The 22,597-nt window shown below is 37.5% G+C and overlaps 1 long non-coding RNA gene across 1 annotated transcript; it reads right to left on the minus strand.

The window, feature by feature from the left end:
* Window positions 1-1,545: 1,545 nt before the first annotated feature.
* On the minus strand, window positions 1,546-16,873 carry LOC115303346. Its single transcript, XR_003914005.1, has 3 exons — window positions 16,766-16,873; window positions 9,487-9,564; window positions 1,546-1,658 (listed from the first exon to the last, which is right to left on the minus strand). It is a non-coding gene; the product is annotated as an uncharacterized LOC115303346 (long non-coding RNA).
* Window positions 16,874-22,597: the final 5,724 nt, after the last annotated feature.

Genomic DNA, 22,597 nt, shown 5'->3' on the forward strand with positions numbered 1-22,597 from the left:
TTTGGAAAAGTCATTCAACAATATTTACTGAATAATATGTGCCAGATATTGTGACATATAACTGTTTTCATGCCTTTTATCTTATTTAGGTATCTCAGAAGGCACTCATCATTCAGGTTGCCTTGTTCAAACATCGCTTAATAAAGCCTTCATTGGGCACCTGAGTGGCTCAGTTGGTTAAGCATCCAGCTCTTGGCTCTTGACCAGCTCAGGTCATAATCTCACAGTTTGTGAGGTCAAGCTCTGCATTGTGCTCTTTGTGTGTGTAGTGCAGAGCCTGCCTGGGATTCGCTCTCTCTCTCTCTCTCTCTCTCTCTCTCTCTCTCTCTCTCTCTCTGTCCCTCCCCGACTCATCTGCTCTGTCTCTCAAAATAAATAAACTTTAAAAAATAAATAAATAAAATAAAACCTTTCTTAACTGCTAAATTGAAATTATGCTCCTTTATTATTCTTTTTCATAATACCCTTTAATATTTCTCCAAAGTACTTTCCAATTCTTATTTGTGGGTTATTAGTTTAATGTCTATCCATATTACTAAACTCTATGAGGACAGCTACCTTGTCTGTCCTGCTCACAACTGTATACCCAAAGCCCAGAAGTCACTGCTATGTAGTAAGGGACTCAAAGTTGAGAGAGAGAACTAATTAATTAATCTTATAAATAGCCCTTAAAAATGCAGCTTGTAATTATCTTAAATTTTAAACTTAAAAAACTTTATTTAATTCAAGAGGGAGAGAGTACGCAGGGGAGAGAGGCAGGAGAAGGCAAAGAGAGAGAATCTCAGGCAGGCTCCACGCACAGCACTGAGGTCAACATGGACCTTGGTCCCATGACCCTGGGATCAGGACCTGAGCTTAAATTATGAGTTGGATGCTTAACTGACTGAGCCACCCATGCACCCCAAATCTTTCATTTAAAAACACTTTAACTCTCTGCTAAGTGATGGGATCACAGGCTATTTTCACTCAGTTTCCAGTTTATATTGTTTTGTACTTTTAAATGTTTTTGATCTCCAATGTTGATAAAAAATGAAATAATTTGGGGATACTTACATGGTAGGAAGCATCCCTACTGTAAATAAGATGTAAATGATTTGGTCTTAGCATCAGAAATTTTATAAAAATTGTTAAATAATTAAATTTGGCTATAAAATTATAGTATTTCTTTATTCGGATATGTTTAAAGAGAAATTTCTAGAACAAACTAAGGATCTCCAGAGACAAAAACATGTGGATGTTCCATATGACCTGTCAAAGGGTCTGTTGCTTTGATTCTATCACCTGTTATCTTTCTAAACATCATCTCTAGGTTACTAGAAAGAAGCTAATATCCATAAAACTTTACTAATGTTTGTTTATCTGAGCATACTAAACTACAAAACTGTGGGGCAGATCACCCTCCACTTAATACATAATGTGATGAGTGAATATATAAATACATTCGGAGAAAACGTTAAGTTGTTATAATAATGATCCTTGCGAAGTAAGTTGATCACTAACATGCTTTATAAAAGACTGGAAAACCCATCACTTTGTTTCTTGTAAAACCTTTTCAAAAAAACTTTCAGCTGTTCTCCTTCCTTTTTTAGTTGCTTAGGACCTCCCATTGTGCAGACAGCAGTTGCTCTGAAGTCATCATGGTAACAAGCATTTACCTGCTAAGACAAGGTTATAAATATAAACAATGATATTAATCTATGCCAACAATAACATGCCCTAGAATGGACCACATAAGTATTCTCAAAAACAATGGTATCTAGTCTAAGTGGATACATAAATAAATTATCTTTTCTAAAATGAAATAATGACCTTCATAGAAGTAAAGTGAAAGCTTTAATAATAAATGGTGGGAGTGGGGATGAGGAAGGAAGGGAGTAGATTACATTTCTGAGGTTAGAGAAATATTTTGGGGGCTTTAAAGTTTACTTCTGCTAAGCTTCCAATCAAGCCTTTTCTTCTACATGGACAGAGACTTTGGAAACACTCTACTGGAAACAATGTAAACGTCAAGTAAGAAAGGAGAATTTAAATACACTATGATGGGGCACCTGGGTTAAGTGTCGGTTAAGTCGGTTAAGTGTCTGACTTCCTCTCAGGTCATGACGTCATGATTTGTCAGTTTGAGCCCTGTATGGAGCTCTGTGCTGACAGCTAGCTCAGAGCCTGGAGCCTGCTTCTGGTTCTGTGTCTCCTTCTCTCTCTGACCCTCCCCCTCTCATGCTCTGTCTCTCTCTGTATCAAAAATAAATAAAACATTTTAAAAAATTATAAAAAAAGAAATGCTCCTAATGGTCTATTTAAAAAAGAGGCAAAAATGTTAGTTTGAATTACATTTCTGTCATTTGCAATTTAAAAAATCCCAACCAGTACACATGTAGATTACTAATTTAAAAATTAATGTTTTATTTAACATTAATTAATGTTTATTTAACATTAATATTTTTAATGTTTAACTGTTAAACAGTTTGCTTTTTTAAGCTGACACTTTGTATTTCTTATTTTATTTAATAATAAATTATGTACAAGTAATAACTTGTTATTTATAATTTATTTGTATTTTTCTTCATTATTCTCTTTTTTTTAAGTAGGCCTCACACCCAGCATGGAGCCCAATGCAGGGCTTGAACTCACAACCCTGAGATCAAGACCTGAGCCAGACACTTAACTGACTGAACCATCCAGGCATCTCCAAAACTGACACTTTTATTTTTAGAGGTTTTAGAGGTTTATTTTGAGGTTGCATCACTTACAGCTTTCAGAGTCTATTTTAAAGCAAGAAGATAAAAAAGCATGTATGCCTAAACTTTATGTTTTCTGTCATATCATAGTTTTGGACATACCATATCAAAAAAAGGAGCATTATTTTTAACATACAGATACATATTCACTGTCCTGATACTTCAATACCTACTCCACAGCCCTTCTCTATCATGTTTTATAATTGTGGTGCCACCATACACACCTAGTTTTGGACAGATAATGATTACTCTAAATCTAAGGAAGTGCAGTATTACAAATTTTTTTAATGTTTTATTTATTTTTGCAAGATAGAGAGACAGCGTGAGCAGGGGAGGGTCTGAGAGAGAGGGAGACACAAAATCCGAAGACAGGCTCCAGGCTCTGAGCTAGCTGTCAGCACAGAGCCTGACACGGGGCTCAAACCCAAGAACCGCGGTATCATGACCTGAGCTGAAGCCGGACACTCAACCGACTGAGCCAGCCAGGCGCCCCAGGAACTGCAGTATTATAAATATAAGTTTTAGAATTTACATATACCAATCAGCCTTAACCAATATCAAGAAATCAAAGATAGTCATGGGCTTATCTCCCTACCATGTTTTCTGCCTACTTTCTACAGGAAATCATAACTTTATCCCTAACTAAACCACCCTGTCATACAGAGGGACATGGATGTGCTTTCCACTTGACCTCTAAACAAAGTAACACAAGAGAAAATACCTTACATAGTTGACCCAGAACAACACAGGGGTTAGGAGCACTGATTCCCTTCACAATAAAAAGTCTAGGTATAACTTTTGACTCCCCTAAAATAAACTAATAATAGCCTCTTGAAGCCTTTCTAAAAAAATAATCAGTCAATGAACACATATTTTGTATGTTATATGTGTTACATACTGTATTCTTACAATAAAGTAAGCTAAAGAAAATATTAGGAATATGATAAGGAATAGAAAATATATGGTACTATACTTTATTCATTGAAAAAAACGCATGTGTAAGTGTGCAAGTGATGTTCAAACCCGTGTTGTTGAAGGATCAGCTATAAAAGAAAGAAGAGACCTTTTGCCCCTTGAATCTACCCTGCTCCACCTTCGATACCTAAACACTGGAGAGAAAAACAGGATCCCTCATTTTACTATGAAAACTGTTCATTACTTTTAATAAAAAGCTGTTTTTAAAAAATGAGCTGAAAAGTTAAAGAAAGTATTAGAAGTTGCCTTAAAATGAGTAACAACTTATTTTAACTTGCTATCCATCAAAAAATTTGTTTTAATGTTTATTTATTTTTGAGAGGGAGAGACAGAATGTGAGTGGGGTGAAGGGCACAGAGAGAGGGAGACACAGAATCCAAAGCAGGCTCCAGGTTCTGAGCTGTCAGCACAGATCCTGATGCAGAGCTTGAAATCACAAGCTGTGAGATCATGACCTGAGTCGGATGTTTAACCAATTGAGCCACCCAGGGGCCCCTAACTTGCTATCCATTCAAACTATGTCACTGACAAGATCACAACAGGTCCTTCAAGCTTATTAATGCATCCTTGTGAAATGGAAAGATCTTTATTTGCCTCACCAATGATGTTGTTATTAAGTGTCAGGCAAGATGGACTAATTACAGCGTAATACAGTTCACATTCTGATCTTACAAATGCAGTTGTGTGCTACTTTATACATATCTATGTCCATTAAGTATAATCTCTCTCTGAACTAAATTACATCTAAAACACTATTCTGGATGAATAAATTATGTTCTGAGAATAAAGTGGGCGTTAATAAGAATTGATTCTAAGCAAGGAGATGCATATCAGTGGATAAATAATATAAATGCCTGCATCATTTGGTAAATGTAATAGATGTATAGTTTCTTTTGCAAACAAAAGGAAATTTTCAAGAGAAGCAAAAATCTCATTTACTATCTTTCTATCACTGAGAGCAGTCTGAAAGCTTTATACCCAACTTACTTAGCAATATTATGCAATGAATACAAAGAAACTCTTTAAATTCTCAAAACAAAGATTATAGAAGTATTACAGCATTATCACACGTTTATCCTTAGCATTCATTTAACCAAATAAGATATTTTGTTCTTGGGAGCACAAACTTGTTGCAAGCGAAAGAACTTTGAAAGTCTGGGAGACCCGGATTTAATTTCCCAGTTTAGCTGTGTCTTCTCAGGCAGGTCACACAACCTCTCTGTCTCCTTTTCCTCTTACGTGAAATGAGTAAGAGAACTACTTGGGGAAGAGAGTTGCTAAGATGAAATACCTCTAAGGAGCCTAGCCCCCACCACAGCGGTCCTAAACAATAGCGGGCGCTCCATGAATTTTCCTCTTCCTTTCCCAAATAACCATTCAAACACCATGTGTATTTTGAACTGAATTTCTACCTACAAACCATTCAAAGTGAAAGACATTATAGTTGATGCATATTCTAAAATCTGAAATAGGTCCTTAAAAGCCCCTCGTATCTAAATGATTTGAAGCAGTATTATTTCAATTAGTTCAATAAAGTTCTCTTACAATTTGTTATATTTTATGAACTAAATGGTCTGAAGCAGTATTATTTCAGTAAGTTCAATAAAGTTCTCTATCAATTTGTTATATTTTATGTTATATTTTAGCTTCATCTTTAAACACATATACGAGTGCTGGTTTAAAATCAAGATGCTAGTCAAACAGAAATATAACTGAACCTCTTAATTCGTGCATATAATGTAACTAAACAGCATGCAGTACAATAAAGTCAGCAAGTAAATACTGGAAAGAGATAGTCGGCCTTGTTGTTTCTGTTAAACACGTCCAAGCACTGCATCTAAAAATATTTGAAAAATCTGCCTATTTTCCATCTGTTATATTTCTCAGAGGATAACTGAAGTTCATGTGAAAGTTCATTGCAAGTTCAAATATGTCATATCAGGTCATTGGCAGGGTAAAGGTTCACTGGGAGTTTATTATTATTTTTTTAAAGACTTAAGTGGAAAAATAATATGTATACTAATTGAAGCTATTTTATATTGCATTATGACCACTGCATTTTTAAATATCATAAATAAAAATTATAAATTTTAAAAGGCCATGTGCAATGTTTAATGGCAACAGCAGCCATTATGAGGAAGGTGCCTAAGATAGTACCCTTGGAACTATTCTTAGAGAAGAAGCTATAGATCAGTTTTGATTGTTCTAGGTATTATTTAAGGTACAGTAGTTGCTATATTTTATATTGTGTTGAATACTTTATTTAAACAATATATTTAAAAACAGTATATAGAGACAGACAAAAGAAATATCAAAATAGTAAATATATATAATCTTACTATTTAGCTGAATAGGGATGATTTTTAATTTGCAATTGCTTTTCAGACTATTTACAGTCAAAGCAGGAACCCAAGAGAAATGTGTTTCATTTGGAACAAAATGACTAAAGCATTGAAAAAAATCTAAATTAAATAGGCATTGGTCAGTATTATCTGAATTGCTGAAGCAAAAATTAAGAGTTGCTTTTTGAGAAAAACTTCATATTTAAAAAATACTTAGAATATAATTTTCATAGAAAGTCACAATGAATATATACATATGTTCAAATATACATATAATTTAGGACATACCTTCTGGGTTCACCATTAAAGAATGTGTCTTTCTCTACAGTACGGGTACAGGTTAGAGTTCAGCAAAGGATTCTAAATATATTGAGTAAAGTTACATGCCATGCTTTCTCAGTTTCTCCTGTCAAATTGTCCTCAGCTTCACAATATAACTTTTAGGCCATAATTCGCTTATTAAAATGAAAAGCGTATTTGTTTCTCTCCAGCATGTCCATATTTTCTTCATGATGTATTGCCAATTGGTTTTAATAGACCATAGTGTTTAGTCATAGCATTAAAATATAGTGTTATTAATTTCATTAACATATGTATATAGTTATTTTTTTAGCTGTTAAAGAAGGAAAAATAATTCTGAGTAGGATGGAAAGATGAGGAAATCATTGAGAAATCACTGTAAGAGGGGCCGGGGCAGGTCATTGTCTTCCTTGACTGTTTCCTCTTACTGTCTAGCACTCTCTAATCACAGCTTCCCATCTTACAAGTTATTTTCTGCCTCCCACTATCTCTGGATTTGACGGGTAAGAATTTGAACTATACTCTTTCCACGATCCTCAACTTTCCGCTTGCCCCTGCCTTCCCTAGATGCCCTGATGCTCCCAGAGCTGTTCTTTTCTCCCTCGAAGCCCCCTCATCCGTTCCCATGACTTTCACTGTCACCTCTCTTAGACTGTCAAGAAAATCTTTATGTCTTTTCCTCACATACCCCAAGCTACTTTCAGTTGCTGATATGTTCCATACATACCAGAACCTAAGTGAAATGCTGTTTCTTCCTGTTACTACCATTATTACTACCACTCCATCCCTTCCACTGCTGCCTCACTCACTACTATTAATACTACCATTATTACTGTTTCTCCTGGATACCATTTACTTACGTGTGTACTATGTGTCAGACACTGGATTCAGCCCTTATCAACGCAACCTATTATAGTAAACTCTACAACATCCCAATGGTAGGTATTATATCCTTATTTCATATCCATATTATTATCCTTATGACTACATCATCATAACGGAGACGTGCAACATATGTTCAGATAAAATCAAAGCATGCTTCTGTTCTTGTGTTAATGCAATTTATCTTTTATTGGTTTCCAAATATTTGATGAACATCAAAGTGTAAGATAATAAGATAATGAACATTTTACTGGAAAATTACTATTTATTTGTGGTACTCTTTCAAGTGCTTTATTCACTCGCCTTCCATGGTAACTCAATGAGAGTAGATATTACCATTTTCCTTACTCTGCAGATGAGTGACACTGAGGAACATAAAGGTTGAGGAACTTGTCCCATCTCACAGAGCTAATTAGTGGTCGGATGAGGATTCTAGGCAATATCTCTAAAGTTTATGTTTTCTCATTGCTATTCTGGGCTAAAGGATGCATCTGATAAATCTGCAGGAATGCGAAGATCCATGCCCTCAGAGAGTTTATAATTTGGCTGAAAGGATAAAACCAAGATGATAAAATCTAAGCAGTCAGATTTCAGGTACTTGAACTCTCTGTTTTAAGTTGCAAAGCTGTTACAATGGAAACAAGAGTCATGGAAACCAGCTCATGGTCTCTGGAATCTATACATGGAAGAGAACAAAGATCTCCTGAGGCTAGGTCAGTGAGACACTGACCCACATCACCATCAGAAATGTATTAGTCTCAAATAGAGGCTGACGAATTTGAGGTAAAAATAAAATTACAAAGAAAAAAAGAACTGTCAGATAAGTCATCTGCTCCCAAGTACGGGCAGACACTGTAAAAGCAAATGAACACTCTGAGAGATTAAATACAGACAAATATGACCAAAAGGCTAAGGACACATTTCCCACTGGTGCTATGACCCTCATGTATTTATTGCTTCCTGCTAGTCTGGTACCATATGACAGCCAAAGAGGAGGAGATGAGTGATTCCACTTGCTTGGTTCTGGACAAGGATCAGGGAAAGAATGGAACGGAAGACTGAAAAGACCACTGTCTAGATTGAGAGAGGTCTGGAATGTCATCTATAGATCCCTAATTTGAACTAGAGGCAAAGGCCTACGTATTATGTGTCACATCGGTAAGCTGGCTCATGTTGTACGAGCTTCTTAGAGTTGGGACCTAGAACCTTCTCACAGTAGAGCCCTGCATGGAATAGGGTCCTGGTATTCCAAGGTTCCAGTGTATATTTACATATATATTTATACAAGGATCCAGTAATACATATTTAGCATATTTAGTTCTTACAGAGAGAGACTCTACTTCTATTTTAGGTACTATATTATTTTCCTAGGGGTGTCATAACAAAGTTCCAAAACCTGGGTGTCTTAAAGCAACAGAACTTTACTCTCTCAGTTCTGGATGCTATTAGTTTGAAATTGAGGTGCAGACAAGCAGGGCCATGTTCTCTCTGACAGCTCTAGGGGAAAACCCTTCCTTTCCTTTCTGAGCTTCTGGTGGTTTGCCAACAATCTTTGGTGTTCCTGGGTTTGTAGATGCGTCACTCCAGTCCTGTCTTCACATGTTGTTCTCTCTCTGTGTCTTCACAGTGTCTTCCCTCTGTGCATGTCTTTTTCTTTGTCCAAATTTCTACTTTTTTTTTATCAGAACACCAATTCTACTGGATTGAGGCCTATTGTAATTATCTCATTTTGACTTGACTACCTCTGTAAAGACCCTCTCTCCAAATAAGATAACATTCTAAGGTCCTGGAGGTTAGAATTTAAACATATCTTTCGGGGACACAATTCAACCCATTAACAAGTACAAAGGTCAGCTTAAAAATAAATTAGAGCCATAATAATAGTAATATAAAATATTGTATATTATCTTAGGGAAGTATGATTTTTTTTTAAATAGTTTATTGTCAAATTGGTTTCCATACAACACCCAGTGCTCTTCCCCACAAGTGCCCTCCTCCATCACCACCACCTCTGGGAAGTATGATTTTTAAGGTGCCAAAAAGAATTCTCCTGAAACTTAGCTCTGGATCCTAATAAGATAATAATGGCTAGGATATAAAGTTTGTGTATCGCAATATAAAAACAATATATAATGCATATAAAAAACAATACAAATTTAAAAAATAATGAAATGCAGTTTAATAAACATGTAATAACTTATCTAAAATGTAGTGCTATGTAAACTTTATATATACGTATTGCTTCCTACCAGTCTGGCATCAAATCCCAATTTATGAATTTTCCACCCATACTCTGAGCATCACATTCAGTGAGGTGGCCTGCAAGGCTGCAAAACAAAAGAAAATGACATTAATATGGTATCAACACCCACCCAAATATAAAATCAAACTATATTTTTCAGAAGTATTGTCATAAAAGTGGGGAAAATCTTGGTGACTTTACATGGGGGCCACTTTGATTTTGTTGGTTTAAATAAAGTCATCTAATGATGCAGAAAGGCTAGCTTGGGATAATAGAAGAAATACTGCTCTACACATCATGGGAACCTAGGCCAAATGACAGACAATGGGGCTGATGCATGAACCAGTCTGGTTATGATAATTAATTGAAATAAATTAACTATTTATTAATTAGTTAATTTATAATTAACATATAACATATAGTTAACCATAAATTAACTATTTAACTATTTCAATTAATTGAAATAAAAATATGTTAAAGCACCATGAAAATTGCAAAGTGCTTCAAAATACAAGTTTTCATCAGACTTGAAGTATGACATGAAGTTGCCATGATGTTATTTATAGAATAGGAGAGAAAATTTATAAAATATCACTGTCTATTTGATATGTTAATGGACTAACACTTATCAATAAATCTATTGTTAAAACTCACTCTCTTGGGGGGCCCAGGTTGCTTAGACAGGTAAGCTTAAGCGTCTGACTTCGGCTCAGGTCATGAATGATCCTGTGGTTTGTGAATTTGAGCCCCATTTTGGGCTATGTGCTGGTAGCTCCGAGCCTAGTCTGGAGCCTGCTTCAGATTCTGTGTCTCCATCTCTTACCCCACTCACGTTCTGTCTCTCTCAAAAATAAATAAACATTAAAAAATTTTAAAGAAAAACCTCACTCTCCTCAAACCTGGAAGGTCTGAAGGTCTTTACAAAGAGAAGAGCTTTAATCAGCTTGGGATAACAAAATACTCCTGAATTTTAGTTGTTCGGCTTGTGTGAATATAGCTTGTGTGAATTCTTACTCTGTAAGTTTGGGTAAGTTATATAATCCTACTGTATATCAATTTCTTCATCTTTCAAATGGGGACAACAACATCTGCCTAATAAATGAAAGTATAAAAAATAATGTGAAGTGCCTATCACATAGGAGGCACTCAAGAAATGATTATAACGTTCCATAAGACATATTTCTTCAGCTTTATAACTCCGCAGTATTGAAGAAATGCAATGATGTTCAGTTTCAAATGTGTTGAAACTGACCTGCCACATATATTTTAATTTCTAAAAAGCTTAAATAAATTTTACTATAATGTAATTGAGGTAGTAAAGTCACAACTAGCATAATTATTAGACTTACTCTCCAGGTGTTAATAAATCAAAGCCATTGCTTTTCTAACCAAACTATAAGAAAATAAAGCCCACGAAAATTAATAATTTATAATGTATCCATTTACAGGTAGAATCTTTATACAGGATGTGTTTGAGATAAAGTCATTAATTCCCTACTTAATCTAAAGTACAACTCAAAACTGTTGCATAGATTTAAATATAAAATTATACAGAGAAACTAACAAAAACCCATCATAAAAAGCTGAAGTAGGTATTTTGCTCTGGACAAAATGGAATTACCTGGACCAAATTTATACTACTGCCTGAAACACCCCAAAAAAAAAAAAAAAAAAAAAAGACAGAAAAAAATGTATGAGATAATAGTGTTTAAGACAGTGGACCTCAGGCAACAGAGAGCAGTGATCCCTAGGATATATAAAGCAAATGAGACAAGCCTATGACTGGGTTTCCAGGCTACGCAGTGGGAGGGAAAAGCCCTGGGGAGCCCAGCAGACATCCTGCATTGAGAAGCTGAGTCTAGGGAGACAAAGCAGCCTAGAAATCACAGGGCAGGTGCACTCTTCCTTGTGCACTCTCTCAAAAATAAACAAACATTTTTAAAAAATAAAAAAATCCTTATCAAACAAGGCAGAGAAGTGAAAAGGGGAAACAGAGTTAGATTAGACAAATAGGTACAAATTACAAGATGATGAAGTTAAGCCTAACTATATCAATAATCATATTAAAGTAAATGGTCGAAATACTCCCAATTAAAAGGCAGAGATTATCAGATTATATAAACAAAAGCAAGACTCAAAAGAAAAGGTAGCAATGGCTTCCTTAGATCAGATGGGGTAAATTTCAGAGCAAAAAATACCACCAGGAATAAAAAGGTCATTTTATAATGATACAGAAGTCATTTCGCCAGAAAAACATAATAATTAATTATGTAAATATAATTGTCATTAACGGAAGCTCACTGGAGCACCATTAAGAAGGAACGGAGGTAACGCCCTCTGGGTGCATTAGAATGGCTGAGATAGGAGGAAACAGGGGTAAATGGTAGTGTATACTTTATAAAGTTCCCCACCCCTAAAATTTTTCTGGCGCAGGAGAGCAAAGCAATCAACTATGGAGGATCTCTCATTTAAAATATAAAAGCTAAAATTTCAGTTAGACACAAGACCAGAAAATAAACCAAACTCTGTAAATTGTATTTCACTCTCTTATTGCACATACAATAAGACACAAACACATACACACCTTTAGAAAATTAGTTTAAATTTAAAAATGCAAAACAGGATTTTTAAAAATCCTAATATGTTTTCAATATTTATAAACATTTATACGTGTGTGTGTATATACACTATGTTCAATCATTTCATTTTTGGTTTTTTAAAAAGGAAATCACCTGCGGACTGCCTGAGTGGCTCAGCTGGTTAAGCATCAGACTTTCGCTCAGGTCATGATCTCTCCATTTGTGAGTTCGAGCCCTGTGGCTCTGTGCTGACAGCTCAGAGCCTGGAGCCTGCTTCAGATTCTGAGTCTCCCTCTCTCTCTGCGCCTCCCCAGCTCGCGCTGTGTCTCTTTCTCTCTCAAAATAAACCAACATTAAAAAAACAAAAAAACAAAACAGAAATCACCTGTCAGGCTCTGTGGTTATTAATGTATGTACAATATTTAGGTTCTAAAATAAAAATCCTGTCTTGTGTTTTTTAATGTAAGCTAATTTTTAAAATATCAAATTAAACTTATTTTTCTAGTTATAATTCACTAAAAAAATAGATCAACAGAGGAAAAACTTCTAATTAACATATCGTAATTTAATAGAAATGTATTAGTGCCACCCTGTGGCAAACTTCACACCTTATACATTTTATACAGGTTCCACTTCTTGGCTTTAGCTGTCTTCATTAAAAAAAATCACAGTTTTTAACCTGCAAATATTCTTCTGAATCCCTTATCATAAATGTACTTCTCTGGAAACAATTTTGATGTCTTTCGTATTTAGGATCCCCAGTAACTGCGCATGGCAGTACTCCCTAAATGTTTGCTCTGATGAGATGAACGTGCTTATGACTATTAATACTTAAAACTAGAAGAATTTAAATTACCAAGAAGATGAACAAGGGTTTAGCTATAAGGATATCTGCTACAGCAGTACTCAAAATATTGGAAGCAACACATATGTCTCACTGTAAGTTGGTCAGATCGTTTGTACTTACATATACAGTATAATATATTGCCGTTCAAATGATACTGTGAAAAACAATAACATCCTTGTTCAAAGTACATTATTTTCAAAATCAGATAATCATAGTATAATCTCAATGGTGTTTGAGATAGATATGTTAAAGTTTTTATATTTATAGTGCATATTGTCGTGGTTACCGTAGGAGGCACGATGGACCCCCCAAACCTACCATCTGAATGTGGTTCAGATGTAGAGATTGATTTTGATGCCACACACACATACCAAGAGCATATAAAAAGGTTTATTACTCGCATAATGAGACCTTCTGGAAGAGCATCGAAGTTTCTCAAGTAGGTCCAAATATGGCTTGATAAAGAGGGGAAAGGAGACTGGTTTGGATTTTACTGCAGTTTAAGGCGCAAGGCTGGGGTGAGGGTTTCCACAGATGGACTGGACGTGGGGTGTTTTGAACTTCTTGCTGGAGCTGAAGGAGGGGGCAACAGGGGTTTCTTATCAGCTCGCCCCAAGGCAGGAGATAATGGTCTCTTCAGAATTTAAACTGACCATGTCATTTCCTTTCTCTTAGCTTTCTTTAGTGCTTTTTAATTTGTGGTCAAGGTAAAGTATAGAATCCTATCCATGACTTTCGGAGTCCTCTGCCCTCTGGCTCCTGCTTACTTCTCCAAGGTTCACCCTCCACCATCTTTCCAGCTCTTTCTCTCCATCCCCACATTTGGGACTTCTAGCTCCTGCATTCCTCCAGTGTATGCCTTCAGGCCCTGGAATGTGCAGGGTAGTTTCCTCTACTTGGGACCTTTGCTTTTTTCCAGATCACAAATTATATTCACCTTGAAGGTCTCAACTTAAAGGTCACTTCCCCTGGAGGACCTTCGTTGTCCCCTTCAGAACAAGTGAAGGCGCCCAGCTATAAATCCTAGGCTCCCTGAATTCCCTCTCATAAAATTCATCATATCTCAAGTAGCAATTCACATGTTTGTTGGGGCCTTTCAGGCACTGTACCATTTTCTTATTTAATCCTCATAATATCCTATTTGGATACAAAGATGAAAAAGCAGACGCTCAGAGATCACGTAACTTCCCGAAATCACACAATTAGTAAGAGATGATGATAAATACTGTCAGCCTCTTGAGTACTCATAGGATACAATTTGCTCAAAATACTTGCAAAACCAAGATTACAAAGGGCCCTACTTTATGAGTGGAAGGAAGGAAAGAGGCAAATATAGGTCAGTTTCAGTAGGAGCTAGGCGGAAAGAAACAGATTTGAAAAGGAAGGGAGGCTGAAGTCTACTGCGGGAAGAACTAAGCCCCAAAGTGGATGTGGATTTGAGGATCCATATGAGAGGATCCGGCTTCAGAAGCGGCCCCTCATGGCAGAGCGCAGACTTGAAACTACAGAACACAACTTCATTAGGGCAAAGTCGTGTAGTGGGTTTGGTCTGAAAGTGTGAACAGGAGGCGGATCCAAGAAACCTTCGATATGGACCTTCCTTTTTTTTGTCTGTATCACACAAGCATCATCATTCTCTCTCCATATGCAGGGAGAGAGAAGCCTGGTTTGACTTTAGAATATATTACAGCAGAGAACCTCAAGTTCCTAAGAAATTAGAGTTACACAAAAAGTTGGGAACTTGACCAGGAAAAGGTTACTCCACCCAATTTTAGAACAAATGACCATCTAGAAAAATTAATATGGGCAAACTCGTCCCCAAACATACAGAAGGGTCCTCAAATTGCAAAGATTTTTCTAATCATATTAATATTCTAAAGGAGTCCAAAGTATTGAATATAAACCCTGGGGGGTTCTAATATAATGGTACAGAGTTATTATACCAACCATTATCAGTTTATAAGTCAGTTTCATATTGACATTTCTGAATAATTTAGTTAATGACAACAAAATATACCACCCATTTTTTAATGGAACATCACAGTTCTATGGAATGGAATTTAAAATTCATTGTGGGAAGCACCTGGATGGTTCAGCTGGTTAAGTGTCCAACCTTGATTTCGTGTCAGGTCATGATCTCATGGTTTGTGAGATTGAGCCCCAAGTTGGGCTCTGCACTGACAGCATGGAGCCTGCTTGGGATTCTCTCTCTCTGCCCTTCCCTGCCCCTCTCAAAATAAATAAATACACATTAAAAAAATTATTCTGTGCCTTTTGGTACACTAGACCTTATTAAACCTCAAATAAGAAAGCAATATATTTATTTCAACTTGCTTTTAATATTTTAAAGTTGACGAACTGGCACCTGAAAACACATTCTGTAATGGCCGAAGCAAATTAACTGTGTGTTGGTACGTAAGACAAAGGTCATAAACGCAGCATTCCATCAGAATATCAGCACCAAGGTCCAGGGCTCTGCTTATTGGTCTTCTTTTAGGGAAACAGGACATGGTTATTTTAATCCAGCTCAGATTAAAGGTTTTGATTAAAAGAAACAAAAAAACTACCAATGTATCATTTTGTTCAATGATTCAAATATGTCTCAAGTAATAGAAGGCATAAAATAATGTGGGTAAAAACACTCTCCTAAATACATCCCTTACTTTTTTTTTTTTTATTATCTTTTCCTATAGGTCTGTTCATCCGGTACTATATCAGCATTACCTTCATTCTATAATGCTGGTTTATCTGGGCACAAATTTCTCGAATGGCATTCATTTATAAACCTCATGGATACTATCTGGAATCTCTGGCATCTAATTTTATTACTGAGAGGTTTGCTTTCAGTCTAATTGTTGGCCTTTGTGTATTGTCTCTTATGGTCTTTGTTCTGGGTTTTTGGCGAGCTGCACTGTGATATATCTGGTATGGATTTCTTTCTGGTTAGTCTGTTTGGGAGTGATGCTCCTTGATTCTGCAGACACATATGCCTCTCAACCCTGAAAAATGCTCTTTGGACATCACTTCTCCCCATTCTTTATACCCCTTCTTCTAGCGCTCTTAACTGGATAGAAGGTAAAACCTTATAACTCTTTTCACATATCTCTACCTTCTCTCATTTTCCATCTCTTTCCCCTGGGCTACATTCTGGATGATTTTCCCAGATCCATTTTCTTTCTTTCTTTTTTAAAAATATTTATTTATTTTTGAGAGACAGAGCATGAGGGAGGATGCAGAGAGAGGGAGACACAGAATCCAAAGCAGGCTCCAGGCTGCAAGCTGTCAGCCAGAGCCCAATGCAGGGCTCGAACTCACGAACCATGATGAGATCATGACCTGCGCTGAAGTCTGATGCTTAACCAACTGAGCCACCCAGGTGCCCTCCCAGATCCATTTTTCTACTTCTTCAGTCTTCCATTAATCGTATCTAGTCTGCTGGTTAATTGATCCACTGAGTTTTTATTTCAGTGATTATACATTTAATTAATAGAAGTTCATTTGGTTTTTATTCAAATCCATCTAGACCTTCTCTGAATCTTTCTTGTCCCTTGCTCGGGTATTTATTCCATCTTTATTTCTTTAAACATTTTTAACACCCTCATTCCATTCTGCCTTGAATCATTCCAATTTATGAATTCTATAGACATTATTACATATGTTTTGAAATTTTGGACTCCTTTTAAGCTTGACAAGGCTTAATCTGGAGCAGCCTCTTTTAAGGAGACATCCTGGATTTGCATTTTTTTCCTGCCAAATGCTTTGGTAAAGCTAGCAACCACGAACTCCTCTAAGTAAGTTACTAAATAGACTGGACTATAATTTTCCCCAACCATGAAAGCAGTATACATTTGAACACCAACCTGCGTGAAGGCAGGTTATCCTCACAGAGTCTCAGGGGGGATGCGGTTCACCCACGATGAACCCTTGGCTGAGACACAAAGGTTTCCTTGTGATTTCTTCCTTCCTCCCATCCTTAAGAAAAAAAGAAATTAAACTGTTTTTGAGAACTAACATGTCCACTTATTTCAGGTGCCATTTTATTTATCAGCTCATCACTGCTGTTTTGAAGGAGCTCCTATATGCAGAATGAAGTTAACTGTTACTCGCAAAAACACCTGCTAGTCTGCTCTTGGCTCAGTCCTATTCCTGCCTTCCAGCATTTTTACTTGATGTCATATCTCCATGATCCATCCACCATCTTTCATTAGGCTCAACATGCACTGCACCACAATGAGGTACAGTGACGCTGTGACCAGAAGCCAGGGACACAGGTGGAGGGAGTATGTTTGGGCATGTCATATGGCTGGGAACCAAGTGCCCCAGGAATGAATTAAGTGCTGCATGAATTCAGAGGAGGTGCAAGAGAAGAATTTCCACTAGACTTTGGTAACATCTGTAGTTAAGCAGACAGAAAGATAGGTAGGGCGTATGTGTTAGGTTATACTGAATGGCACTGAAAAATGACCGGAGGCTTTCTACAAGCCAAGTGTGTTTTACTCCAAAATCTACTTTTGATTTCTCAGCCTAAATCAGTACAGTGAGTTATTTTGATCAGGATCTGTGTATTGCGAGCCATCTGTGGATAGGCCCTGTGATAGGCACAAGGCATTTGGAAGCAAGAAGAAGGATCCCAGCCTCACAAGGAACTCATGGTACAGGGAGAGGCAGACACAAGATCACAGGACATCTCCCTTCTAGTTACAAAATCAGTCCCTCCAGGGCTGGAGCTGATGTCTACTCACCTGTGTGGCCTCCGCCTATGGCACACACCTGTACCTTGTTATGCTCAATAAAACAATTGAAGTATGAAGTACATGGAGTCCCCACCCTTGGAACCTCTTACAACAAATACTCTTTAATCACCAAAGATTAAAGGTGGATTCCTTTTTCTGTCCTGGTATTGGTTTAGATATGCCAAGGGGACACCACCGTAGGAGCTACGGTTGTCAGAGAACGTCTGCTTCCTTTACTCTAGATCCAGGAAGTTAAAACTATGGTTGTTCTTGAGAAAGTCCTTTGGATACTCTTAAGAGCTTCTGCTATTACTGGGCACCTTGGAAGAAAGGCTTTATCAACACTTTGAAGCCACATGTGTCCAACTCTATGCCACAGGGAGGTAGGATGGAAGGGCGGGGAGAGGGAGGGTCAAATAAAGAAGAGAAGAGACCTTACCAAAGGTACACGTAATTTATAACATATAAGAACAGATTATATATTATGAGAAGTATATTTAAAATTTTTTTTGATGTTCATTATTTTTGAGAAGGAGACAGACAGAGACAGAGAGCAAGCAGGAGAGGGGCAGAGAGAGAGGGAGACACAGAATCTGAAGCAGGCTCCAGGCTCTGAGCTGTCAGCACAGAGCCCGACGCAGGGCTCAAACCCACAACGTGAGATCATGACCTGAGCCTAAGTCAGCCACTTAATCGCAGGGCCACACAGGTGCCCCTTTAAAAAAATTTTTTTAATGTTTATTATTTTTGAGAGAGAGAGAGACAGAGAGCAAGCAAGGGATACGACAAGTATATTTTACATTGTGTTCAGTTACTATTACAACAGGGAACAGGCGGGGTTTAGGCTATGAAGGTCAAGCTTTGATATTACCAGGCAGGGACCTGCTTCTCAAGGTATTACTGTTTCCATATTTGTTTTCTATAAACAAATTAAACAAATCAAAATCCCCGTAGGGATATTTTCCTTTCCATAAGAGAAAAACAGGTCCACAGTGGAACTCTCCTGGATAAGAGTTAGCAGGTTTGTCACCACACTGGGATCCCTCACACTGAAGTCTGCCACATGCTAAGGTTACATCACATTTAAAATATATCAACGGATTTGGGGTGCCTGGGTGGCTAAGTCAGTTAATCGTCTGACTCCTGGTTTCGGCTCAGGTCATGACCTCACGAATGGATTCGAGCCCCGCATTAAGCTCCATGCTGGAAGTCCGGAGCCTGGTCTCCCTCTCTCTCTGCCCCTCCCCTGCTCACACATACACACTCTCTCAAAATAAATAAATAAACTTCAAAAAAATTTAAATATATACATATTAATGTATAGTAATGGCAGCAAATTCATGCATGGCAGTTACTTTTTCAGTAGTATGTTCATAAACTATTGAAGTGGTATTGAAGATCTATCGATTCACTGAAGGCCCCGTTTAAAATGGCTTTGGGCCCTTCTTTGGACATGGAAGTTTACACTGAGATTGTGCTTCTCACAAACATGAAGTTATTTACTACAAGTCAGTGCCTCGCTTTCTACTCTGACTGACATTCTGGTTCCAGCTGAGGATTTCACTGCAGGGATACATTCTGTGTCACAAAAGGAAGGCAAATGAAATAAATGAGTCCTTTTTTAACACCTCGATTTGAAGAGCAACACATTTCAGGCGAACATCATGCTTTTCACTGGCGCCATTTCCTTAGCACCACCTGGGTCTGGCTCCTTATGGGATGTGAAAGATGTAAATCCTGCTTGTGAAACACAAACATGTTCGCAGGTCCCTGGATACTTGTAATAACAGTTCCAGCTATCAGGAACACACACAGAATCAGTTGACTCTCTGAGTGTGAATGGAACAGATTTGCTAATAATAATTAGATTTATCTTCCTAGAGCCATGGGCGTCTCCCACATGGGCCTCTTAACTGTACTTGCACAGGTTCAGAGTTATGATCCGTGACCACTGCTGTGGACATAACTTTGAGGGCTGTCTTATTTCTATGAACGTGTATTTTTTATTTTTATTTTTTTTATTTTGTGGGAGCAGTGGGAGAGGCAGAAAGAGAATCTTAAGCAGGCTCCATGCCCAGTGTGGAGCCCCATGTGGAACTCAATCTGTCGACCTGTTGACCGGGAGATAAGACCTGAGCCGAAATCAAGAAGTCAGTCACTTAACTGACTGAGCCACCCAGGTGCTCCTAGATGGTGTGTTTTTATTCGTCTGTATCCTTCTTCTAACAAAGGGGTTCTTATTTTTATACTATTACACAAGAGTTAAGTGACTTGTTCCGGGTCATTCAGCTTGTTAGTGACACATGCAGAATGAAGACACTGTCTTCCCACTCCTGGTCTGCTGCCCTCTGTGGTGTCACCCTCTGCATGGATTTGTCTGCGGTCATCAGACGGTAGCTGCAAAGCTTTGAATGGTCTGTTAAACCACTCCTATTAACTGGCCAAAGAACGAGTATTAGGTGTATGTGATTAGAACCTATGCCCACTAGTCCTCTTTCTAACCAAGCACAACACGTTTTTTCTGTTTTCACTCTCCTCTACCTACTCAGGTTCCTCTGAATTCACCCCTGCTCTCCTCCCCAACTCCACTAACACGTTCTTCAAAGTCCCCCCTCCCTGGGTTCTGGTGACACAGCACCATCCGGGTTCTTCCCAGGTCTCTTCAAAAGCTCACCCCTTCCCCTCCTTCCCATCTGTTGCCCCCACCACCTCTCCCTCCTCTTTCCTAACTTACCCTCATTCTCCTTCATATCCATTCCCACCCTCTTACAGAAATCCTTCCCAGTCCTAGCTTCAAGTGTTACTTCCACTGAAGGAAACTCCTAAACATTTGTATTTCCACCCTCTCATCTAAGAAGCACTGATGTCTTGGACCTTCTTTGTCCTATGACGTTTAGCTCTATGTCTGCAAGAGCAGTATCAACTTTTGTGGATTAGCTGACATTTCATGATTCCAAAGTGAAAGATAACATACAAGTAACATATTTATCACCAATGCCTGGGGTTCCTAAGAACTTTTGGTAAGTCTTGACCGCTTGCTTTCTTTTTGCATTACTTTTTCCCTGGGTAACTACTTTTTTAAAAGAGGATATGGCTCCTCCTAGTGGATAATAATCATATTTTAAAATACAGACCCTCCTAACTCTTCCAAGTATTCTGGAATGCATCAACAATAAAACTAAAGCGTACCTAATACTATTAATTATTCAAAGCTCCTCAGCTTAAGTATCTTGAACAATAACAAATTCTAAGGTATTTATCCTTTTTAATTGGAGACACATTTTCAATACTTAAAAAAGAGATATTCAGTAATGTCGCTTCAAGTTACCTGGTATCCAGCTGCAAAAGGCTTTCTTGGCTAGCCCAATAAATCACAGCACTATGAAAATGAAGCCAGAGTCTTGGTTCAAGTAGGGTCAGCGGCTTTTATGGTTCGACAGCCACAAATTTTATCCTGACTCCAGGAAAATGTCCTAATAAGATTTTCCCTGTACCACATAAGACTCAGGGTGAGGAGAGTAAACAGCCAGTGCAATTTTAACTCTCTGATTGGAAATCAACCCAGATATGCTGGTGGGTTAACAAGGGCTATATGTGAAAATAGTCTTTCATCTAACGACAACTGCCTTCTTTCTTCAGAACCACATGAAGATGGCTCGTAGGCTCTATCAAATGTTGAGGTATGTAACTGTCTGCTTTGTAGCGACTACATCAGTCAAGTAGTTGTATGCAGTTAAAGCTGTAAATAAAGATATATAGATATTGGAATATACAGATAGATATATCTATATAGCTTCTCATACTTAAAATTTGATATGCTGCTGAATACAGGAAGTTAAGATGATTTAATGATATTTTTCAAATTATGTTTTTAGTGAATGTCCTTTATACAGAGCCTGCGCATCTGTATAAAATTGGGAACACAGCTCAAGTCCTAAAATATAAACACAAATGTGCTATCCACTATAAAATGCATAGATAACAGTTCAGATTAATCAGTCTTTTGATTACTTACGAGGTAATCTTAAATATCAATGGCGATATTTATGTTTTATGAAAAGAACTAATCCTGTGTGAATTTGAAAATATAATCAATCAGTGGCAAGGGATTATGTCTAGTATTATGTTCCAAAGAAACTGAACTTTTATTATCCCCACATGATAAAGATCAAACAAACTAATCACTTCTCTTTGTGATCTCTTAGCAGTTTTAGGTCCAAAATTGTAATAAAACCTCTGAGTTCTAACACTATCCATGCCCTGAGCATTCATCACTGAAATCCTAACTAGTTCTCAGGAGAAGCCAACGGTGTTTCCTAAATTGAGAGACTGTGGGTACAGATGCAGGAATCCAAAAGGGCAGATTGGATTAACAGTTATCATAGGTGATAAAGTTATTCCAAACTACCTCATTGGCCGTCAGAGTATAGTTTAAAGCACAAATTACATCATCAGTTATGTTCCTATGGCTTTATTTTTTAAATTAATTCTACCACATAAAAGCAGCAATTTACATAAACCATCACAAAATTGATGACATAGCTACAGTAGGACTTTTGCTATTCTCCAACAAGCTGAATAACTGAAATGTTTTTCTTGTCTAAATGGAATTTCTGCTGCGATACTCCCTGCTTTAGGCCAAGTTCTAGGCCTTCAATATTAAAGTAAGGAAATCAAGGGGCGCCTGGGTGGTTCAGATGGTTATGCATCCAACTTCGACTCAGGTCATGATCCCATGATTTGTGAGCTGGAGCCCCACATCAGGCTCTCTGCTGTCAGCACAAAGCCCCCTTCGGATTCTCTGTCCTGCCCCCATCCTCCCCCTCCCCCACGGGTTCCCTCTGTCTCTCTCTCTCTCTCTCTCTCTCTCTCAAAATAAATAAATAAACTTTAAAAAAAGAGAGGGTACTTAAAAATAAATAAATAAATAAGTAAATAAAATCCACTGGTACTAATCAA

This window comes from Suricata suricatta, chromosome 1, assembly GCF_006229205.1.
Source record: "Suricata suricatta isolate VVHF042 chromosome 1, meerkat_22Aug2017_6uvM2_HiC, whole genome shotgun sequence".
Lineage (NCBI taxonomy): Eukaryota > Metazoa > Chordata > Mammalia > Carnivora > Herpestidae > Suricata > Suricata suricatta.